The 25,631-nt window shown below is 40.0% G+C and overlaps 1 protein-coding gene across 12 annotated transcripts in view; it reads left to right on the forward strand.

Moving 5' to 3' along the window:
- MYT1L (myelin transcription factor 1 like) overlaps positions 1-25,631 on the forward strand; it is a 485,235-nt gene that overhangs the window by 123,069 nt on the left and 336,535 nt on the right. For all 12 annotated transcript variants that reach the window (XM_019537449.1, XM_019537454.1, XM_019537450.1 and 9 more), the window contains one exon: positions 8,211-8,325. The gene's annotated coding sequence lies outside the window, so the exon portion shown is untranslated. The remainder of the gene's footprint in view (positions 1-8,210; positions 8,326-25,631) is intronic.

Consider the following 25,631-nt stretch of genomic DNA (forward strand, 5'->3'; position numbering starts at 1 on the left):
TTAATTTTCCATTAAAAAAATTGTTATAAACCAATTACTCATAGGTTTGTTTTGTAACTATGGAAAGCCCAGAGGCTGCCAGGGATCACTGGGTCGGGAGACAGTTGGGGCAGGAGGACATAGTCCCTGCCTGGGCTCCTGTGGTAGAGCCTGCCCTGACAGAAGGCAGCTCCTGGGGGCAGGGAACTACCTCCCATTCCCTGGTGGATAGCTGACCAGAAGCCGATTTTGTTCCTCATCAGGTGTCTACACAAGCACTATGGCACCATTAATAATCCCAAGTAGATCTGCTACTTGCATTTGCAGGTAGCAAATTAAACTGAAATGTTGAAAGGTACACATGCTTATTTTTCAGTAAAATGCATAAATGCGAAGCTAAGCATCTCATGTAGATGCGCCCTGTCTGTCTGAAATTTCCAGTGTAGCTGCCAAACATGAGAGAAATAAACACGGGTTGATACAGGCATCCCTAAGAGTTGTCCTGATAGCACAAATTCCTTAAAAATCATAATATAGCAATCTAGATATGGCAAAATTATTCATTGTAAATAAATTATCTAAAGGATTCCATTCACAAATAATTTACAAGTTGGTCCTGAGCTACAAAGAATGTCTTCATTTTTCCAAAGTATTCTCCAAATGTATTTTTAGACATACTGAATCACCAGAGGCTGCTTCCCCTATTGTTCACTATTAGTTATTGTTAGTATGTGAATGATCACATGGTATCTTTTTTGGTGCTCTCTTTGGTTGACTAACACTTCTGAAAGAGGATAATAATTAATGAGAAATAACAAACAAATATTTTTGGAAATATAGATCAACCTGATTGTCAAAAGAACTATTCTTTGTACTTTGAACAAATGTTCGTGAACATCCTTTTGCAGCATTTAGGTAGCTCTAGCATCACAAAATATGTTTTACTGCATTACATTTTTCAAGTATATTACCATACTAATTAATTGTGTTATGTCTGTTTATCTTGGTCAAGAGCTATTGCAACTTGCAACCACAGAAGTATGAGCAATAGCTTTTGTGGTATAGGGATATTGTACTGAGTACCAAAGAATCTCCCCTAACTTACTCATTTTCTTCCCTTTTACTGTTCTGGTAGCAATAAACCAGAAAGCCTATTTCAGTAGGGTGGCACATGAAGAAAAAATTCTGCTTCTATATGGAGCTGGATTGCACATCGATTAGTATGAACTAGTTTATGTAAATATACATATAAACAAAGAAATAAAAGAGCAGCCTTGATGATCCTTAAGGCTGTGTTTCAGATTCATCACCTTCATCACCTGCATCTTATTGCTTAGATAGTCAAGTGGTGTCTGTCTTAGAAATCCCTGCAGTAACAACATTCACATGTGTCTCCTCTATTGTCTGTGATAGAGTTTGGTCATAAGTTTCTTCAACAGGATCCGTCTTCCTTTGTGTTTGCACTCTACTGAGGATACTAGTACTAAATCAGACTAGAGTTACTGCTTTTGATATTATGCCAGCCTTTCATAGTGCTGCAGGATTGCTTTGTTAATTTTCATTCAAAAGATTATGTGGCTATTAAGTAGCTCAGTATGAGTGTTGCAGAAGATTGAATATGAAATCCAGCTGAAGTGTAGAAATATGCCTTGGACCCACATAGATGAGCCCTTGTCCTTTCATTCAAGGACAGAATTTATTTCTTTTTCTGTGTAATACACACAGAATATAAACTGCTTTAACCAAAATCTGGCATTGTTCATGGTGTCAGTAATGTATGCCCATTGGCCACATCCATTTCCAATAAAATGCTTGAGCTATTATTGTCAATGTAGAACTGCAAATGTGTATTTTCTGTAACTCTTTTAAACAATTGAATTATATTTTGTGCAAGGGTTTCTTTCCATCTGATTATTGGCACTTTTTAAGATTCTATCACTTTATCATCTAGGTTGCTAAAGAAAACAGCAAGATTTGTCCAGAAGGGAAAATCTATGGCTGCATTCTACATTTAGTTTAATTGTTGGCAAATAACCTCAAATAGTCTGGTTTTCTTCTGCTTTAGCTCTTTGGGCAGATCTGTCTTGTGAATGTTACCCTGTGAATGAATTTGTAAGCATTTCCGAAAATGCTTCCAAAATCAAAAGCTTTTTTTTTCTTAAAAGCCTTCCCTCTCATCCTAAATAGATGAGAACAGCAGGAAGTTAGATTTGAGATAAAGGGCAAAATTCTGGCCTGTTGCATGCTTGGGTGGCAGAAAATTCAGTGAACCTCCTTCCAGTGATTTCAGGGCATTCATGCAAGAGCAGAGCTCAACATGGACTGCATGCTCCTTTAGATGCTAGGTACCTGGCAGCAATCCATAATCTCCAGGTAGATTGGCCATTCAAGTGAGGGACAATGTCAGAGTCCTTGCTGTTCAGCAGGCATGATGCTATTGGCACTGAGTCTTAGTGGCAGGGCTTGCTGCTTTTTTGGAACAGCAGCAAGTAATGTTACAAAATATTTCCCCTCTGTTCTCCAGCCATCTTGCCCCTTGCAAACAAAAAAGTACAGGGACCAGGGACTTTTCACTCAGCAGCTACTGCCCTGCTCCCTCTGCCTCTGGCATGCCTCACAGTCAGAAGAACAACATTTTGCCCATAGTTTGAGAACTACATTGCAGCCTTCCCCCCCAAAAAAACAATCCTCCCCTTAGTGCCAGCTATGTTGTTTTCTCATTAATTTTGAATTTTTGCTTGGCAGTGACTGATTCTTTGAACCATTAATCATACCTAAGCTAAACTTGACATTAGGAAAACATGCCATCAAGTATGCACACGGATGCTTATGTGTTGTCTGTCTTCAGTATTGATGCATTCAAAAATTTTGAGGGCCCTAAAAGTCGTCTTTTGATGTTTTTTTCTCAGATCAAGTACGTTCTGTGTTAATGCTTTCCATTTCAGATTGCTCCATCTTAATTATACTTTTTGAGTTATGGATATTGTTTTATGAGGCTGAGATAGATTTGCTTCCAAGTCAGATTGTCAAAAGTGCTATTTACTTATGGTTACATTTAGGCAGGTTGTAATGTAAAACAGTGTATTTTGTCTGTGGTGGTATCTCAGCAATTCAGTGATAGATGTACTGTGTCTTTTCCTTACACTAAATTGTCTGATTTTGCAAATGGATACAGACCATCACTTTCTGACTGGTCAATTAGGCTGCTGAGTTCTTGCTCTGCAGTTGCTTTTATTTATTCAAGACATTTTTATTTTTGTTTGACCTTTGACCTTTTGTATTTATTTCCAGAAGTCCAGCCTGTGGGCCTGAATCCATGGCTGCTGAAGTGAATGGCAAAAGGCCCATTGTCATCAGCAAAAGTTGGATTGGGCCCACAGTGCTTTGATTCAGGTGACTACCAAGTAATCCCAGGGTCATGATTTTAGTAGATTTTTCTGAACTGTCATCTCCTAATGTCTGTTCACAATGCTTATTAATATTAAATGTATCAGTTCTTTTTTAGTGATCAAAATTAGTGGAAGTGGTATCAATTACTTTACCTTTTCCCACAATAATTAGTGCACAAATGAAAATTGCTACACTAAACAGTGACCACCAGTACTGAGTGGTCACAGCATCTCAGACACACAACTTCTTAAAGTATAATAGGGATTTTCTTGTTGTCTTTGTGCTGCTGAATGCTTCCCTGGGATTGTGTTCCAGTCTCAGTTTCCGTTCTTCCTTCTTTTGAGGGGCAATAAGCATCTTCTGGGAATTGCTAGTTCTCAGCATTGGTCAGGATTTGGTCCATGATGGATACATGGAGCACTGGGTTTTTCACCACAAGTACTAAACCAACAAAGGTATTAGTTCCAGGTGTTTTCAGAACTCTTATGTTAAGTGCCAACACTTACTGCACCTCAGAGGCCTAGATACTAGTCTCTCCTTAAATATGTTTTATTTAGGTAATAGGAAGTACAGATGGTTACTATAAGATAAATTCTACCCTCATTTGTATATAGCAGCTCTTTTTCTACCACTTCAGAAATAATTTAAATTTGTGTTTAGGCCACTGGAATTCAGGGGTTTTACATTAAAAGAACTCTAATTGAAAGCTGTAACAGGGAGCCAGAGGACTTCTGTTACTTTAAGAGGAAACTGTAGCAGGCTAAGCTGGATCAGGGAAAGGCTGGTAGCTAGGAAGCAAGCTAGACACTAATGAGCTGGCTGCCAGTAAACACACAGACTGCTAACCACAGGTAGAAGCTCACCCTGGGAGGGTAATTCGTCCAGGGAATGGAGGCAGAGCAGCAAACAGCACCAAGAGAGACAGGTAGACAGCCACAAGCAAAGGGCTGCAGACAGCTGAACTAAGCCCTCGCATGGAAAGCTAGAGCATCATTAGGCACAGGAGGGGAACGCCTATGAGTGGCTGCAGAATCACATGGCTGAATGGGGCAGGATTTAGGAGGCACATAAAAAAGCCAATACCTGAGATCAGGCAGTTGGTCTGGCCCCACAGCCAAAGGAGGAAGAGCCTCTGACCAGGAAGGCTGCAGAGGAGTGCCTGGATGACAACTAAACTGCTCTGGGACTATCAGTAAGGTGCTGAGGACTGACAGAGAATACAGCACAGGGTAGTGGGAAATGTTATAGTACAGCAAGTGACCTGGGGCTTACGTTTGGATCCAGTGTGAGGTTAGTTTGCATTACAGCCAGTGGGCTTACTTTTTTGTTAGTGATTAAACCAGTGGTTTGGGCATGACGGTAGGGGTGTGTTCCATAGCAGGGCAACTGGGGGAGCATATTATGCATAACCCACAGTAGGGCTCCTGAGACATGCATTCTGGGATGCCAGGGGCACAAAAGTGTTTTGAAGCCCTGCCAGAGGCCAGGCTCCAGGGAGAGAAGACTATTAAAAACTGTAGTAGGAAAACCAAGGAAGATGGCCTGGCACTGGGAAGGCTCAGACCAAAGCCCAAGAGGGGCAAAACCAGGACCAGGGGCCCGAAGCCATGAGGAGCAGGACCAGAGCCCTATCAGAGATGGGAGCTGGCTCCAGCCATGAGGGCCAAAGCCTGACCCTAATAGTGACATAGAAATGGGCCAAGGGCTGAGGATCTAAACCGAGAGAAATGGGTCAGGGACAAAGCTGAGATTCAGAAGTTTGGCTAGGGGAGGTATGCCTAGGGTGGTAGTCTACAGTAAAGAGTGACAAGTGGGCTAAAGCTAAGAGGGCTGAGGCTCATACAGGCTGGTGCATGAATCTATAGTATCATCTGTGAGGCGTGGGCATAGCTACAGGGGTGGTCAGAGGCCATGAATAGCTGATAAGACAGTAGGTCCCGTGAGGCACTGATGGGCTAGAAGGGCCCACTTAGCAAGAGAGGCTAAATTGGACACAATCCAAGAGGTCCAACAGGACCCCACTAAACACAGAAGCAAAGGCAGCTCACTTCAGGACCTGGTAGACTGCATTTTTTAGTTCTATTATCCCAACAAAGGCATGGTAGAGAGGAGAAGAGGGAGGGTACCAGGGCAGCCAGAGTAGGGCAGGAGCTTTGTGACTACCGGTGGGTACTGCAGCTGTCCCTGGGGTCTCAGTCCCATTACAAAGGCAATATAGTCTAAAATTTCAGAACTGAAGAACCAAATGCATATTTTCTCACCAAACTGGCATGAAAACAGGTTCCTAAATGACTGTTAACACATGTGAATATTTGATCTGCATACTCACAGTTTTATAAATACACATACAAATGTTGTATGGTGTTTAGATATGAGACTTGCATGTTATCAGACAACAGGCAAGAATATATGGCTGAAGTTGATGTTATCAGTTCTTTAGCTTCCGAAGGCACAGTGACTCGAATTTTTGCTATGTTAAATATCCAAATCTCCCAGTGATTTTAGTGAGAGGTTGTAAGCCCTTAATGCCTTTGAAAATTAGTTCACATGTATTTAAAAAATGTGGGCAAGGATGACATTATTCTTCTCTCTCTGCCTCTCTCTCTTTCCCTTGGTATAGGAAATAGTTAATTCTGTTGTACTGATGAAATTAATAATTATTTATGTTTATAATGGAAAAAGAACTTTTAAAAAATAGTTGGATGTTACTTATGAGAGGGAGAAGAAAGAACATTCTTGTATGTTAAATTTTGCTGCAGAAGTCAAAGTTTAGTCATCTGCTTTCTGCTCGAGTTGTCAGCGGTAATGAATAATGTATGTCATAAGGGGGTTGCCTTTACAATGCTATGGTTACAGTCGCTAGCCTTGGTGCTGAAGTAGAAACACCTCAGAAAATAAAAATATAGGAATAGATGATCCATTCACATTTCACAGAGTTGCAATGGTACATTTACTGCATAAATAATTAAGTTTTACCTCGAGTTAATGTGTAATTGAAGTTGGGTGACATAGTGTTGCCATTTTCATCACTACAATATATCAATAAAATTGCAAGATTGGGTCAAACATTTCAAGCTTTATTGTATCCCTATTTAGAAAAAAAAACAACCTCTCACTTAGGTCTTTGCATAGGGGCAGAGTAAAGTCTTCATCAGGATGAGGTTCATTGTATGCAAGGCATTTTAACTATACTAATACAGAAAAGAAAACTGTTAAAGCTACAATAATGTTTCCCTAACAAATTAGAGCCAGTTTCTTTGCTAATTTTCTACTTCAAAATATTAACTTAATCAAAACAAAACTAATGGTATCAAGAATTCTGGGCTCTTAGTAGGGCTCTTTGCTTTAATATAGCTATATAGATATATATATCTATATAGATATATATGTCTATATGTAAAATATATATTATGTTTATATATATATGTAATATGAATAATTGTTAGTGAGATAAGGTTCTTAAAGTGTAACTGCACTTATAATACATATTCTGACACTTCTGTGAACAGGCTTATCCTGTAAGTCTAATTCCACAATCTTTCCATGGGTAGTGATTCGTTATTTTAAAGCGCTATGAGTCCTCTCTTGTAGCGTTTTTAGAATACCCTAAATAGAGAAATATTAAAATATATTTTATGATATTACATATGTAAGCTGTTTGTTCCACAGGAAAAAGTATTTTATCTTATCGAGTTTCAGTTCCTAAGTTTTTAAAAGTATTTCTTTGACTGAGAAATAGCGCATAAGGAGTTTAGTACAGTATCTTTTAGAGGATTTATGGTAATACCTCTGAATTTAGCTGATCATAAACAGCATGGTGAGCCCCTTAGGGTCTCTTCATTTTCTTGACACACTCCACTGCTGCCCCATTAACACTTCGTCTGTTATTGCCATATACTCAGTTTAATGAGTATCTTTGAATTTGGAGCTCTATACAAGAAACAATAGCTAAATCAACTGATGTACCTACTGTAGCTTTCAACACCGTTTCCATTTCTCTCTGCTAGCTTTTTTTAAAGAAAAAGTATTAAATTGTCTATTCTTCAGCATATTTCCTTATATCTGGAGTGTCTTTTTTTAAGCATAGTACAATAAGCTCAAAAAATGGCTTTAAACACAAAACCATCTGAATCAAAGGTAAATACATACTTAACAGATGCCAGAGAAGGTGATTTCTAGCCTAAATTTGGTCCTGTTAATATTGAATCTTAATATAAAGCAAAAATAGTATGCTATGTTTCTTATTCTGTCAAAGGACAAGACAATTTTATGTTTGTGTTAAGCAAACCAAAGATTTCATTTCTAATACCAGGGAGGAGCTAAGTAACTGGCATTTGAGGTTAGAGTGTCATTCTTAATATTATTTATGATTAAATTTAATTTTTAAAATTGAATTTATTGCATTGATATAAATGCATGGATAAAACAGGTTAAATTAACAATGAAATAAACAATTTAACAAGCTTGTTGTCAATTAAGAAAATCAACTCAATTTGAGGCCTGTATAATATAGCACTGGACTACATCAGAATATTGAAGTCCAATAATTTTATTTTGTGCTGCTTATTAATAGATCTGCTAAATTAATAACATGCTGCAATACTTTCTTTTATCCTTAACTTATCTACCGGAGTTGCTACGGGGTCCAGAAAGAACTTGAAAAACTTAATAAAAGTTTTAGCCATTGGTCTTCATGTGAATTCTCTGCAGAAATCATTTTTATTTAATATTAAACTGTAATCTTTTAAACAAAGATTTATATGACTAAAGAAAATACCAGTGTGATTGATTTTTTGCTGCTTTTTGATGATTTAATTAATTAATTTATTTATTTTTATTAGAAAATGAATCTGGAAGAAAATTGGTGAATCCGATACAGTGGACCTACAAGCACCCTGACAGGCTCAGAGAGCAGAGTCTGGACCAAAGAACAATTACCCCATCAAACGATTTCAGGTACAATTGACCTAAATATTGCTCTCTCTTGAGATCATTGATAAGAGTTCATTTCCCATATTGTTTATCCCATTTGCTACTCCTAGTAAGCATGTGATTTTATCTGCCTGGTGCTTTATGACTTCTGGGATGCAGTTAAAAGTTCTGCTGTGTGTTCTCTTTAAAGAGACAACTAGAGCTAAAAAAAAATTTGCAATTAAATTAATTGATGTATATATTGTTCTTGCTGCTGAAGTTGTATAGAGCAAGAATGAGTGCCCAAATTATTGTAGACCTGTAAAGCATGTGTAGATATCCTCACTGTGAGAGGATTTAACAGCAGACTTCTACTACCAGAAGGGTGGTTCCAGGATGGAGCTAGAATATTGTCATTGGTGGCAGAGGACAGAACAAGGAGCAATAGTCTCAAGCTATAGCAAGAGAAGTTTAGGTTACATATTAGGGAAAAAATTCTCACTATGAGGGCAGTAAAGTACTAAAATACGTTACCCAAATAGGTTATGAAATCTCCATCCTTGGAGATTTTTAAGACCTGCTAGACAAAGCCTTGACTGGCGTGATCTAGTTGGAGATGGTCCTGCTTTGAGCAGTGGGTTGGACTAGGTCAGTGTTTCTCAACCCATGGGTCACAATCCAAAAGTGGATTGTGAGTGCAAGAATATATGAAAAGGTTGTGAACAAAATTTAAAAAATTATTCTCTTATAAAGGAGAAAACAATGGGAAAACATGGGTTTTCTCTTGTAGGCTGGCAGTTCCAGCCTGCAAGGGGCTGCTTAGGGCCCCTTATACCCCACACACTGGGAGGTAGGGTGGGGTGGGAGGGCTGGGTCCCAGCCTTTCCCCTGGAAAGGCCAGGGTGGTATTTCTTCTTAAACTATTTACTGGGTTAGGATTGGCCATCAGTGTTTACAAATGGGTCTTGGTACAAAGAAGTTTGAGAATCACTGGAGTAGATGACCTCCTGAGGTCCCTTGCAACCCTAATGTTCTATGATTATATAATTGTATGTATATAGTATATCTCAGTTGTTTTGCCAGAGAATCCCATAATGCTAATATGCTTTGTCTGTGGTAAATTGTCTGTATGTGATGCTTTTTACAGGGTAAAAAAAGGACTTACCCATTTTGAATGTATTAGTACTTATAGCTTACAGAGGTAAACCTTAAGAGCTCTAGACATATCAAACTAATACGTTTGGTTGACTTTGTCTAATGCCACACACAGTCATATTTTTTCTGAAATAATTTCAGAATTTTTAAACATTACTTGAAAAAACAGAAGAGAACTTTAAATTTCTGCAAAATGTGAATTTCAGTTTAACCAGAAGGACATATTTAAATTTTGTATAGAATCAGAATAACAGTCATCACCGCTATAGTTATTTTTAGCCATAGTTCTAAAAACACTTTTTGCAGATTGTATAAGCTATATTATCCCTATTTTACATATGTAAAACTGAGGCTCAGAGAAGCTGGATAGTTTAGTCATGGCTGCTCATTAAATGATGGCAGAACTGTGGATGGTGTCCCGTTCCCAAACTCCGTTTTGGTAGCCTATTCACTACAACAAGCTTCCTGTCTTAATCAAGGGTTTATATTTACATATGGATCACTATTAATTAGATTTTTAATTTTAAATAAATAAAAATCCTACCCTGCTTGGCTCTAGTTAGCCTTCTGTTGAAGCATTATGTTCATTTTGTGAACTATATTTGAAAAAAAAGGTATATACATGAACAAAATGGTGAGCATTTAGAGGAAGTTGACCAAATACTAGTAAATAAATAAATGATTCAAAAATATAACCAGTAAGGAAAGTTTAGACTATTAGAATGATTTTTTCTTAGAAGTAAGATAAATGAAAAGGCATTATTTCAATTGCTAAGTGAAGCAAGAGCAAATGGAAATAAACTCCTGCGATGTACCCTGACTCCAAATATGGTCAGAAGTGCCTTGGAGACACACTCCTTGGGTGTTCTCATGCTTTCAGAGGTGTCTTTCAGGTCCAAACCCCTCTCTGCCATGTGCTGTTTGACTACTCAGAACAAACTAAGGTGCCCCAAAGATCAGCTCCTTGACCCATTGCACCTCAGATTTACCCATCTTACCTATGTCTTATTAGCTTTTAGTAGAGTATATTTTGCCAGCTAGAAGATTCACAACCTAGTCTGGTGCTCAGAAATTTTAGATCCCTCCCCCTTTTATAGAAGAAATTTATCTATGTGGTCAGATGCTCTGAAATCTCACTTATCCTTGACAATACAATATAAAAGGTACGAAAGAACAAAAGCAACCCTAAGGGATCAGTAACCATATGTTGAGATACAGACAGATATAAGAATAAACAAACAAAAGAAAATATCAGAGTGATAATTTTACTTTAACCCTGCATATTAGCCTACAGCTCCTCCTCAGCACAACAGGTTGGAAAGCAGCTGCTGCTTCTGACCTTTCTGCCAGGGCCTCCTGCAACTTATTTTCACAGCCTATTACCCTCAGCCTGCTGGCTGAAGGCCTAGAGTCATTCCCTATGCCGGGACACCTAAAAACAAACGCTTGCAAGGCTTAAGCATGGTTTTTGTCTGGCCATTTACATACATTAGCTGTTTGATTTTGGGGAGCCCAAGCTATTTCAAATAACTTCTTGTTCCCTAAGTATGTACCTGTTTACTAGACTAGCGGTGTTCCTGATCTGGTAACGACCAGGAGAATATTTAATCCTTTCAGACATAACAGGTACATCTACACATGCCGCTATGACGCTGTTTTACTGCGCCGTTATTTAGAGCTGCCTTTTGGAAGTACTAAAAGATGGCACAGTAACAACTGGTACTATGCTGTGCATATGGCATATAGTTATTTTTAGGCAGTACATCACTGTAGCAATGCGCTATAACGTGGGAGTGCATCACTACAGTGACGTATCTGTAGCATCATGCGTTTTGCCTGCAGATGTTTCATTGCCATAGTGTGTTGCCATGGTGACCCAGTAGCATGTGTAGACTCCCCCAAAGACTACTAACCCATATCTCAAAGATGGAGTCTCTCTCATTGTCATGTCATCCCATGAAGAGCCTGAATAGCCAGGTGTTGTTCTCACTGCAGGTCTCTCCTTTTAAACTGTGAATTTGGTATTGTCTGGAAGGGCCTGGCTCAAGTGCCTTAGACAACTTCTTCAAGGGGCTATTTGATTGGCCATTTAACATACCCATGTCAGATGCAAATTCTCAGTGCTTACTTCTCTCAAGTATGATTAAGGGAGGAGCACTTAAGTTACTTAATGCCCTATCAAACAGTTTTTGCCAAAATATAAAATTATATAAAATTTACATTCATAGCAAATACCACAATTCATACAGACATAATAACAATAAAGCTAAATAAAGCTTGATGCTACTTATACCAAGAGGTTACACATGCCGTATCAGTAAAACAAATTCAAGAAAATATGCGTGACATTCCACTAACACCCCAAAATATGGGTGGAGTTTTTTACAGTTACTATATGAAAACATTGTATTAAATACCAGGGGAAAATATCTTCCAAATTCTCCTCTCAATACAAGGGCACACCGTATCAGAGAGGAAAACTCTTGCTTTGGAATGTAACTCCCAGCAAACTCAGCTAGTGGAAGAGTACTCAAAAGAGAATAAAACATTCAAGCATGCATGACTAAACATTTACTAGGTATGGATGGCTGAATTCAGAGGTTTTCATATTGTGCTATATGGATTCTATGTCTTTTTTGTTGGCCTACTGAATGAAACATTTGAAAATCAAGTTGTGATGAACCAAATCAAGTACTGATTGAAGGTTAGGTAGGTTCATGAAAGGACTTCTGTGTTACAAAATGTTCCACAGAATAAAAAGTTACAGAACTACCAGTTTAAGAAAGCAATCCTTCCAGGGCACCAAGGGACAGACTGAATGACTCACAAGTGGTTGTCTGAGGCTCAAATAAATCTGTATTGAAATATTTACCTAAATTTTCCCCAAGTGGACCAAAGTTGCTTTCTGCATTAAACAAATAGAATTGGTTCGCTTTTTATTGACTATTACAGTTCTATAAAGGCACAACCCTGGAGGCAAAACCCAAGGGAAATATGATTTTTTCCAACTCTTGGAAAAAAAGCAACCCCAGTTCTGTAGTGGTACTTCATTTACACTTATTTTTGTTATAAAATTGTTATACTCCCTCAGCACTGCCTGAATAGAAATGCAACTGCCCCTGCCAAGCACCTGGTTTTAAAGTTTGGGTGGAGTAGGAATCAAGTGGGGGTGCAGCTGCACTACTCTACCCCCTTTATCCTTCACTCAGATACACGCCTACCCTTAGTAGCCGTTGTGAGTACTGTTTCCTTTAGGAATGGCTTTATAATGAGGTCTCCTTTCACAGATTATGAGGGCCTATCTTTCAAGATGCTAGTACTTATTGAGAGCTGCTGACAACCTGTTTAATGTTTAAGGTTGATAGCACTTCAGAGAAGATGCTCTTTATAGTTCTTTATAAGAGTTAAATGTTTTGAAAAGTAAGGCTACAGCTTCCAACCCCCAGCCTACATCCTCTCTGTGCTGTCAAAGAGTATAAACAGGCATCATACTTCTTTTGGGGGAAAGCCATTTGCCCCAGGATCTTGCAGATATATAAATCCATTGTCTTGCTTTAAGTACTTGTGCATGATAAAATATGCTAACCCTGTTTCCTGGGACAATTCTGTGCATGTCTGTAAGTTAATCAAGAGTCATTTAGGTTAGTTTTAAGTCATTCCAGAGGTAGGCTTGTCAGGCTGTGTGCTGATCACCTACTGGCAGAGAAGCAGGAATGCAGCTTGGGAGGTCTTTGTGTTTTAATGGCTGCACCACTCACATTTTACTCTGAGTTAAAACCCTGGATAATGAAGACTGCTTTCAAATGAGACATCTGTTTAGAGCCACAACAGTAAAAAAGGAGCTGCATATATACTCTAAATAGATAGGTGAGAATTTCCTGGCCTGGGAGAATCCTGGCTGTATGGAGCTGGCATTTTAGTGCCACTTCATGAGAAAAATCAGGTAAAGAAACATTTATTTCTAGCCAGGTCTATATCGATCAACATTTGTTTCCCAGTGTTCCATCAAACAGGGAGATGAGAATGGAGTGCAAAGAGGAGGCATGGTCAACCTGGGAGTAGAGAGACCTAGGATAAAGTTCTTGCTATGCCACAGACTTCTGGTGTCAAATAGGGCGCAGACAGAAATGCAGCTTCCCTGTCTAACTCATGGTACTTTGCAGAAAGTGCTATGAGTTAGAGATCCTCCTCAGCCAGCAGGTGTTAGCTGTTTGGTTGGGAAGGTGGAGGATTGGCTCTAAATTGGAGTTGATCCAGAGAGAGAGGCTGCATCTCTGCAGCGTCTCTCCCCTAGCTCCAAGGACCCTATCACAGCTCTGGTGCTGTGTCTGGATTGGAGGAGGGGGAAGGTAGGAGAAGGAGCTTGTTCTTGGGATTCCACAGCTGTGCTTGAGGGGGGGGGGCTCCAATCCACCCATCCCACCCTTCAGAACTACAACCCCCAAAAAGAGTTCCCTCCACTCCCATTCCCCCTCTCCTTCTAAAAACAGCATGGGAAGCGAGATGGGCTACATCAGCTGAGCCCTGCTCCTCAAGCGCAGACAGAAATTAATGAAGGTGCTCTGTTTTGGAGCTCCTACATCTGGACCCTCATACAATGAGGGCTCAGACTGTCATGGGATTGGGTCCTTTTAAAGCTGCCTGCAGCTGTGCATTTGTTTCCTCACGTCTCTACACTGCTTTCTGTGGACAGATCAGGCACAAATTGTTATGTCTGTGAATGCTGTGCCCATATGCTCTCTGTGTCTCAGTTCCCCATCAATAAGATGAGGCTAATGGTGGTTCCCAACTTCATGCAGTATTGGGAGAATAATTAGACTATGAACCTCTCCAGTCCTGTGGTAAAGCCAGCAGAGTTAAAATGACTTTTATCTGATCTGAGGCTCTTTTCTCTTATCTCTTTTCTGATCTGGAAAAATGCAAAAGTACTGTACAACTACATCTGCCACACCTCCCTTGCAAAATGTACACAGAAAAATTTGTCCAAAAACAAACAATCACGGCTGTTGAGTATACTTTTATCTATTATCCCCTAATTTGTACATGTTGTGCAGTGTAATTAAGTAGGTGAATAATTAAACCAACAATAGGTCAAGAGACTGTAGTATCATGTAAGATCATTTACTTGACTTGCAATTGCAAATACTCAACTCCAGATGACAGTATATATACAAAATAATGTATGTTTTTGCTTTCTGGACTCTACTTCCTCTCTTTCAAGTCAGGAGAAGTTTAACTAGATCTGGAGTGTTTCTATGTTTTCAGTAGCTTCATTAAGGACTCCCACTAATATTCTAGTTGTCATTCTTCTTAGCTTTCCGCATCAAGCAGGAATGAACAATATATATTTCTCAGCTGCACTGTGAATATATATGGATAATGATAAAAAAGTTTGGGCACAGAAATCAACATAGTGCATTGAGTTAGTTTAGACAGAGTACTGCAAATATACTATCATGATGACAAGTTCATATTAGCTGCTGGCAGAATGCGATAAGACTTCCTAATATGACCTTCTGAAAAAATGAAAATTTATCAATCAAAATGTTATGCATTACTAAATTTAGTATTTATAAACAACCACGCTAAATTTTAGTACAGAAAATTATCATATAAAATTATATTTCTTTTTTTCTCTAAATTTCAGTTTTTACAAAAATGTGACTCCCACCTTCTTATATCATACTCCATAGACACCATCTCTGCTCCCATGACCAAGCATAACTGTTTATATCACATGAGCTGGCAAACTGTGATTGATCACAGGTTGCTACTGGTGTTAGCAGGCTGAAGAGAGCAGTTATGTTGAAGATGAAAATGTAAGGGCAGGGTCATATCACCAATAAGAGTTAGAAAAAAATGTTTCTAGTGTTTTCAGGGACATATAGCTCAGTCTGCCAGAAAACCTAATCCTTAAATCATCCTGAAAATTGTGTGGGATATAAGATCAAATTAAGTTTACTATTAAAGGGTACAGTCTCTCCAAACTGCCCTTGGAGTTATATGTATAAATTCCCACATAGCAAGTTCAAAGAATAACCCCAAGAAAAATATGTTTTTAAGAAACCTAATGATAAGAGTCCTTATAACATACAACTAATAGTGAATGTGCTTTGGAGGGCTTCTGATTAAAAGACAAGAGATTTAAATCATTTTGGTTATTAGATCCTTATAGTTTCAAAATACAGAACCTCCCCCTTTTTTATTCCTTTATCATTTGATGAAGAGACAGGGGAATCTCATTATCTTTATCTCAGCTTCTTTCCAACTTGGACTTTTAACGGTCTCAAACAGCACTCTGTGCTTATTCTTTGATTCTCATACATTACAGTACACACACACAGAGTAAACAGAAATATGCAAAGAGCTTAACAATTCTTTGATTGTATTTGACTTCAGTTGAACAGCCATGTACTATGATGCTTTAGTACATTATACTCCTGCTGAAGTTGTAGCAGACACAAAGGTGTTGCTCCAAAGCCCATTATAGTCAGCATAAAGACACTCATTTATTTGGCAGGCTAAATATCAGACGAAAGGTACACAGGCATAGTAGAACCAGAACAAAATATATTCTTGATGCAATAGAGAGTGTATGTTATTAGAGTACCTATTAAAAGGCTACCTATTTTATGCTTTAGACCAAAATGCATAAATATACTGGAGCTCTTTTAGATGACTAGTAAAATGAGCTTGTTAAATAATTTAAGGCCCCAAACCTTTTAAGAACAGAAGTAATTGAGGTTTTAGATTTTCCAATCAACCAAAAATGAAAAACAATAACCTTAAAAAGTATCTGTTAAAAACACCCCATGAGCTGGATGCTTCACATAGATCTTTACATAACTTCTGGCAAGATCCACATTCCTCTCTGTGCATTCATGAATATGTAAGAACGTAAGAATTGCCATTTCGGGGTCAGATGGTGGTCCATCTTGCCCAGTATCCTGTATCACAAAGTGGCAGAGAGTGGATGCTGAAAAGGAGAGTGAATTGGGTATGACCAGGATTTTTTTTCCACTGTTCCTCTCTCACTTGCAGCCTCCAGCATTTAAGGTCTAGGAAGGTCTAATTCAAAGGTTGTAGTCATAATTTCCATGCTCAATAGCTACTGATGAACCTCTGCTCCAAGAATATGTCCAGTCCCTTTTTGAATCTGGCTAAACTGCCAGCTTCCACAACATCTGGTGGCAATGAGTTCCAAACCTTAATTACGTGCTGTGTGAAAAATAACTTCTTTGTGTTGATTTTAAACTTACTACCTACTAGTTTCATTTTGTGACCCCTAGTTCTTGTATTGTGAGAGAAAGTAAATAATAAATACCTATTTATTTTCTCTTCACCACTTAGTATCCTGTAAACCCTTATCATGTGCCTCCCTCAAGTGTCTCTTTTCTAAATTGAATAGGTCTAGCCACTTTAGTTTCTCCTCATATGAAAGCTGCATTTGTACCACTAATCATCCTTGCTGCCCTTTTCTGTACCTTCTTTAGTTCTTCTATATCCTTTTTGAGGTGTGGGGACCAGAATCTGCGGCTGTTTCTAGTGGTAGGTTGCATACTACAGTTTGAAGTTCAGTAGTTTCCAATTTGAGCTCCTTCAGGTGAATGCTATCAGGTCCTGAACAAAAATGTCTTTTACAAAAATGCCTGTCAAATACCTACAAAGGGAAAGAATTGTTTAAGAATTCGGGCCTAAAAGTTCTCCAGCAGGAAAGGTTCTTTGGGCAAATCTGATGTCTTTTAGTAGACTAACTAAATAGTTGGAAAATGTTTTCTTAGCAAGCTTTTGGGTTTAAAAGCTTTTTCTTAGCAAGCTTTTGGGTTTCCTACTATTTAGTTGGTTTAATAAAAAATATCAGATTTACCCAAAGAACCTTGCCTGCCTGTGTCCTTAGACCAACATGGCTACAATGTACAGCCTTGTAAAGGTTCTCTGTGCTTTTACAAGAAGCAGGAGGATTAAGTGGGATTTTGAGAAAGCGTACAAAGAGGGCACTGCAATGTCAGTATTGCTCCTTGGGGTTCCATGGGGAATTATTTTATTGTGGTTTGGAGGCAGGAACAGGACAGGAGAGATGGAGTTTATGTCCATCAATTTTATTCAGCATTGTCCCCAGATGACCCTGAGGATTTCTATTTAAAAATTCATGCAAGAATTAAATGTTGCTTGAAGTAGCATTATCTCCTGTTGTGTCCTATCTCATGGCAGCTAATGATGCAGCCCATAGGAACCTAGCCAATGGCAGCATGGGTCCAACAGTGCAGAAGAGTGGGACAGATCTTACCATCGGATGAGATCCTTTCTTGAGATTCTTGTTGGCTTTGGCAGGTTTTGCCCTCATGCATTCCATAGTCTCACAAGCTGGAGGTTTTTAACAAGTCCTTCTTAGTGACTTGAGAGCACACTACAGAATCCTAGAGCAACAGGGCTGGAAGGGACCTCTGGTGGTCATCTAGTCCAACCCCTTGCCTGAGACAGGATTATCCCTATGCAATGCATCATCTTTTTTTTCAGGATCATCGTCCCTATCACTTCTATCTCAGTGCACAATATCTCTCTCCTAAGTAATTTCAATAAAACAGACATATGGTTTCATTTTGTTTAAAATCCATACAGCTAACTACAGAAGCAGAGATACTGTGGTGAGGTACTTTACACTAGTAGAATGGTATAAAATTGGTTCCCTATTATAATTATTAGTATCAGAGTTTCATTCAGCTCCTTACATGACAAAGTGCTCGGTATAGTGTGGCTGAACTTTCCAAAGGCTCTCTGTTCTCCTTTGCTTGAGGTTTTTTTTGCATGACTTAGGATCCTGCAGCCAATACAATAGGTCATAAGGAAATGAAAAATATTTTAACTGATTAAACTTAAAATGAACCAGTGAAGGCATAGAAGTATATGCTATCAGAAAAATCTAGCTTTTGCATGCATACTTTCCCATGTTTACAAAACTCCAGATCTCTGCAAACTGAAAATCTTTATCAATTTCCTACCGTGGACTAGTACAAGGATGACAGCCTGGAGTAAGCAGATTGGTAGCGAGGCTAGCAGGTGCCAAAACATGCTGTTTCATGACCCAGTGTAAAGATGCCAAAAATAATTCCAAATATTCTTCAATAAACAAGTACAGAAAACAAGGCTTCATAAAAATAGGAAGTAACATTGTCTGTGGTAGTGCAAAATGCTTGAAGGTAGAAAACCAGGGTTCTAAATTTTCAGCCAGACTTGTGTTCATATTTGGATGATAGTGATTCAGCCAAAAGCCCATATGTAGCCACCTAAATTAATAGCCTAATTTCAGAAGTCCCTAGCACCACACTCCCATTGATTTCACCTACTTAACTGAGAATTTAGATATCTTAACTTGAGACACCCAAGTTGTTTGCAAATGTTGGCCTCAGTTTTTCTATGCCTTACTTTTCCCATCTTTCAGATAGGGATTATAATGCTTATCTGCCTTTATTTGCAGTGCTTCCAAATCCTTAAATGAAAAGTGCTACAAAAGTGTGTGTTATAGTTGTTATGTTATCATTTTATCTTAGTATTAATGTAAAGGCAAATTTAGAATGCTGGAACAAGTTTGTTTCAGCAGCCCAAAGCAATTTGTGATAGATAAAGTGAGATCCAGATGTCTATGTTAAGCAATTGTGTTTAGCTTTAAAGATAGCAATGCTGGAAGTGTGCTAAGTGAACTAGAACTTCCAGAATGCACTGCAGCATTATCAGGATCATTGGAGCATGATCACTACTCTGCATTTAGTCCATAAAGTAAGATCAGTGGAATAAATATATGGCTTAAGACAAAATGTAAAAGCACAGAGGAAAGTGAATAAGGAAGCAGGTGTAAAGGTTTATTCTGATTTAAGTATGTTATTTAAATTTGAAATCCCTATGACACCACAGCTCCTTTACCAGGCTGCCACCGAGCGTGTGTTGTATGAGATAGTTAAAAGTTGCTAAGAAGTAAATGACTGCAAATATGACAGTGGAGTGATGATTGTTGCAGTTTGCAGAAACCCAAAGAAAAGACAGTGTGATAAAAATTTCAGGGTGAAAAAATATTGCTATGGCAACGAGTACTTTCATTTAAAAGTGAGTATGAAAACAAAGCCTAGGTATCCAAAGTTTATAAGAGGACATATATTACATGATGAAAATAGGGGAAAACACAGTTTAACCTTTTGGGACATGACCAAATGGGTGTAGATGTACAGTATGTGGTGCCAAAGATCCATATGAGGCGCCACACAATGCACATGCAGGCGTTCTCTGCACTGCTGCTTTGTAACGCAGGGGGTTCTTTTGACCCTGAGATATCCCAGGGTTAAAAAATCCCATGCCAGAAAAAGAGTGGGGCAGCACACATGGTGGCAGCGCGCACCACCTGAAACTGGATTCTGGCCAGCCAGAGCCACACTCAGGCTGCCAACCAGGCTTCCTGCCATGGCTGCAGTCCTGGGAGGCCCCCAGGACTCTAGGTAAGGCTTCTGGGGCCAGCACAGTTACTGGTCATGTCCTCTCCTACCCGACCTGAGGTAACCTGCTGTGCAGCAGAGCACATGTGGAATGGGCATTCCCCAGGGACAAGTAGCAGCAGCATAAGGTATGCCACTACTACTTGTCCCCAGGGGCACAACTATCCGCACAAATCTGGATGTGCCCTTTTAGTTCTGTGGACATGTGAATGCAGTATGTGCTCCTAAGCACCAACTGATTAGACTCTGTCAGAAGTGTCAGTGTTCTTTATATAAACCAAAAAAAATCATGGAAAATCTTGTATCATTAGATCATTCCAGCCATCCCTGTATCAGCCAGGTCCATACTTTACTTTCACTGACCTTATGTACATTTCTACATGTAAACTGAAAATGAAAACTCATTTTTATAATTGAGAATTAACCCAAACAATGTAGAAAATCATAGGGGCTGTGCTCTCTGGAGGTATAAGTTGCTTCACTATTTTTAATTTCAGTGGGGATGTCTACACAAGATATTTACTATGCAGTAGCCTAATTAACTGTGCAGTAAAAGTCTTGATGTATACATGTGCACACTTTTTAGGCCAGAGTAAACTAATTTACTCCGCAGCAGCACACATGTAGATGCTGCCCCACTTGGCTGGGAAACAAGGGGGCTTCAATGCAGGAGCTGCCTACTGATTCGACCTGTGCTGTAGCACAGCCAGCCCCTCCACAGCATATTGAACCAGAGGGGAGCAGCCCTGCACTGGCAGGCTGACCACAGGACCCTTTGCCAGCCAGGGCTGCTCCAACCTGATTCAGTGTGCTGTAATCCTTGGCACGTGTAAATGGCAATAAACACCAGAGTTTATTGCTCCCAGGTGCATGTTCACCTTGGAGTTTATTGCTTAGTATTAATTTCACCTGAAGCTGCACCCGGGGGATTATTCTAATTTATAGCCAGGACATGCTGTTATAATAGTTTCCTGTGACTCCAGAGGCTTGAATCCGAGCCTGTGTCAGGCTCATGCTGAAGGCTGCCCATACTTGACCCAGCTGTAAGTGGACATTCAGGCCAGGGAGTAAAAAGTGACCAGGTGTAATGCCAGCTCCATTGCTGGAATCTGCTCATCGTACAGAATACCAGTTCTGGGAAAGTAGGAGAAACCCTGCTTTTTATACTTCTGCACCAGGGAGGAATATTGCTCAGACCTTTAAGAGGGGCTGTAGTAAAGAAGTCAGAAACTGGGCAAAGAGTATCTGGAAGGAGACAGTGTTTTGGATTAGAACTTGTCAGAAAGTTTCAGCTGAAATGATTTTAGTGGAAAAAACATTTCATGCAGATTTGATCTTTTCTGTGGAGAGATTTTGAGTACATGAAGAATATTTCGGTTTCACACCAAGAAAACAAATTGAAATATTTAATTTTTGTTTTGTGTGGCCCAAATTTGAAATAATTTTCTCTGCTGAACTGACTTGAACGGTTTAATTTGGTTCAGCATTATACTACTTCTCCTTCTGATGTCATGTTATCTTGTGAAACGTTTTTGTTCAGATGCATGAGGGAGGCTACAGCTATTGCCCAGAAAGAAATAAAAGTTCAGCCCAAAAAGAGTTTTGTGGAACTAATTTACTTGGATACTTATTATTATCTATTCATTACAATGATAGTTGGGAACCAGATGAGAAGCACCATACAAGCACAGACATGGTCCCTTCCATGCACAGGACAGAGGCAGGGTGGGAAAAGGGGTAGAACAAAAACAGAGCATGAATAGAGGGATGACAGCAAATACTACTTAGCTCCACTGGTCTGAATTGCCTTTTTGTGTGTGTGCAGTTGTGTAAGGGTAAGCTAAATGGAAAGGCAGGAGGGTGGAGGTAGGTGAGAGGGACAGAGATGAAGAGGGGTAGGGCAGCTGAGGCTGAAGAAGAATCTGCGAGGAAGGGAAAAGGGAATGAGACGGAGTAAACAGGCAGAAAATACAGTCAAAGCTTCAGGTAATGCTCAAATAATATCTTCAGTGTCCTGAGTTTCCTATTTGGGCTGCTTCGGCAACTGCTCCTGTTGAACTGAGTCCTTGCTGCAGCTGCTTTCCCTAGGGTAAGATGGCAGAGAGAGAGGATACCCTGTAAGTCCCAGTTTTCACAGAGGGACTCTCTCTGCATAGTTCTGGATCTGAGAGGGTGCTTAGAAGAATGGAGGCATTTTCCTTCTCCCAGCATAGAAGCACTTGGCTTAGCTATTTCTGAAATTTCTTATGAGCTTCTTTACAACTTTAAAGCTAATGTAAATTGAAGCCAAATAAAATGCCCCAGAAAACCAGAAAGAAACTGAGTTGGAACCTCAACTGATAATAAAATGAAGGAAAACTACTGGGACATGGGCAACTAAGGTAGTGTACATAGACCTATAGAATAAGCTATGTCAGCAGGTTTAGAAAAGAAATATATTTCTTTCTTTCATAGTATGAGATGATAGTGTATCTTAATCACATGAAGAAAACATACCTTAGTTACTATAAATGTGTAGCTGACACAGAGTTTTTTGCTTTATGGTTTATCTTCCAACACAAAACAAAGTATACTATACATTGTGTTAGCTATTGAGATTTAATCTAACATAATGGAATTTGCATTGCAACCTATATTGGGCCAAACTTGACCTGTTCAGGAGCGAAAATGAACTCTTTCTCTCTCTAACACTTACTCCCATTCACCCACACAAATACATATAAAGCACCCACAGATACATATAAAAAGGAGAAGGAAAACACTTTATTTTGATTAATCAAGTGCAAATTTTAATAGCTTCAGTTAATATATATTTGTTTTGCCTCAACATCCCTCAAGGTCTGACTGGTTATGTTTGTCTCAGCACCCTTATCCCTACAGTCTTAGTGTAACAAGCACTAAGGCAGGTTGCTTCAATTCAAAATTTTCAGATTTCCTTCATGTAATCTCACTCTTTCTCTGTAAATGGTGTGGACTCTTCTGCATGGAGCAGCATATGTGGGTAGACTGGATGAAGCATCCCAAACAATTTAGAAAGTTTTGTGAAATATGACATTGCTCTCTTCAATCCTTCCCAAACTAAATGTCCTGATATCAAAAGGGGTCAAAACATTTATAAGTGGAATTCTTTTATTACAGATAGGCACAGTATAATAATGAGGTTGCAAACAGTTGCAAGTTGACTGAAAGTTTGGTTTCAGACCAAATGACATGGAAATGCTGCTTGACTTGATGAAAGATGAATTGATGTACCTCCTGCAGTGAGATAAATGTTGAAACTAAGGGCCTTGTTACACAGTAATTTTGGGTTCCTGGAACTCCTAACCCCTGGACTGTCTGTACATTAACACCTGAAATTAATTTTAAGCACTCATTAGGTGAATCAAAATTATACCACTCCAGGGCAGAACTATCTCTGATCAGTGTCACCCAACTTGTGTTAAACTAAGGTGTAGCCACTCTAAGCTACACCTTAGTATAAACACTAGGGCTGTGTGAAGCTTCAGGTGCTGATTCAATTTGGAGGAGATTTGGCCCAATTCCAAATTGAATCAGGAGACCAATGAAAAGGTCCAAATCAATTCAGAAAAGATTTGGAGAGGTTTGGCAATTCGGGCAGTCCACACTCGCTGCAGCCAGGAGCTGGACCTGGACTCCATGCTGGTAAGTAGGAAACAGGGAGGGAGGGGGGAGGCAGCCATAGGGGGACCCCTGTCAGGCCCCAATCCCTGCTTGCTTTCCCAGTCCCTGAGTGCCCCTTGACCCCTGCCTGCTCTCCCAACCTCCCTCCCATGGCTGCCCCCGCCACCCCAGCTCCCAGATCTTTAAAAAAACTCCCATTCACCAGCTGCTGTGAGGTGGGGGTCAATCCCTGGTGTCCCATACTGTTGGGGGGGTCTGTCATGAGCCCCCCAGCCCCTGCCTGCTGTCCTAGCCCCCCCACCATAGCTGCCCCACCTGGCTCCAGCTGTCAACTCTTTAACAAAAAACAAAAAATCCCCCCAGACTCACTAGCTTTTTCAGCATGGGGCAGTGGGGGGAAGTGGGGATCACACCCTGCCTGGCAGCAGCATGTAAGTCGGAGCTTTAAAAAAAAAAAAAAGGGCTGGGAGCTGGGGTGGGCAGGGCAGCAATGGGGGGTGGGGATGGGAGAGCAGGCAGGGATTAGGTGGCTCATGACAGAGCCCCTCCATGCAGATTGGGACAGTGGAGGGCACCAGGGATTGCCCCCCTTACCTGGCAGCAGGTGGGGAGTGGGGGTGTTTTTTTGGGGAGGGTGTTTTAAAGAACCAGGGGCTGGGAGAGCAGGCAGGGCAGCCACTGAGAACAGAAAGGAGGGATGGGGCCAATTTGGAAATTTGGCCAATTCCGCAGTGGCTGAATCTCTGAATCAGATTTGGCTGAATCGATTTGGGACAGTGATTCAAATTACCAAATCGAATCACTCTCTCCTGAACTGGTTATATTCGAAGCAAATACTAGCTGCTTCACACAGGCATAGTAAACATCACCCCCACACCCTCCCTATCACTTCAGATCCTCTTTTACTGCCCTCCCCCCACCTGCTTACTTGTGGCTGCCCTCACTTATTTTCCTGGAGAAGCAGGTGGGGAAGAGTTAACCTGCCTGCCCTGTCATTATCCGTGCTATCTGAACCTGCTCAGTCCAGAGAAGAACAGCAGCACTGGTGGCTGCACTTGGGACAGACAATGCAGGCAGCCACAAGTGGGTGGGGGCAGTCATGAACCCCATGGGGTGGAGGGGAAGCCATGGGGGCAGGGGGAAAGGGGAAGCTGAGAGGGTGGGGGAGAGCCCCAGGTCAGGGGGAATCCAGGGAGCCCTGGGGGGCAGGAGCCATGGGGGAAGCCCAGAGTGGGATGGGGAGTCAGTCTTCCAGGCCCCTGCAGGCCGGAAGTGTGACTGCTCCAAACTCGAGGTACCACTTATAACCATCAACATTTGTGCAGCTCACAGTCTAAGGTGTTACAAGACCCCAAGAATTAGATTTACAAAGGCTTTTGGGTGCCTGAAGATGCATATAGGCATTAGATGAGCTACACAAAAGATTCCTGAATAGATTAATCTTCTAACTTCATTGAAAATCAATAGTTGTTGAACACCTAATCCTACTAAACACTTTTGTAAATTTTGCTAAGCACTCTAGCTACTAAAATATCTTTGTAAATCTGGACCTTTATCTAATATTTTAAAGTATTATTTTTAGAGAAAGAACAGTTTGTCATCTTTAACAGTCACTGGTGAATGGCAAAAGCAACAGGCAGAGTTCATGGGAGATCTCTAGGATCAGATGGATATCCCATAGGATTCTTAAAGACATTTTCACACAAGTTAACTATTTTCCTTCAAGAAAGTTAATTTTTTAAACTTGAATACAACTTTCTTACCTAGCCTATATAAGAAGCCTTCATAGTGGAGAAACATCTAGATTAGGAAGGATTTACATTATTGTTGTTTAACAAGACAGATATGAATTAAACTGAATAAACGTTGAAACAATATACTGGCTCCAGGCTACTGGATACCTTTTTTACTGGCCTTACTCATTCAGACTGAGCTAACCTCATTTTGGGTTGCACATCTATAGGCAATCTCTGAAAATCACCAGACTAATAGGAATGGGAGTGTGAATGGGAAAGCAGAAGCACTGGTCATAGCATTGGGAAGACAACATCAGATGTCCTTTTAACATTAAAG

The sequence above is a fragment of the Crocodylus porosus genome, unplaced genomic scaffold (assembly GCF_001723895.1).
Source record: "Crocodylus porosus isolate Cpor-Errol unplaced genomic scaffold, CroPor_comp1, whole genome shotgun sequence".
Lineage (NCBI taxonomy): Eukaryota > Metazoa > Chordata > Crocodylia > Crocodylidae > Crocodylus > Crocodylus porosus.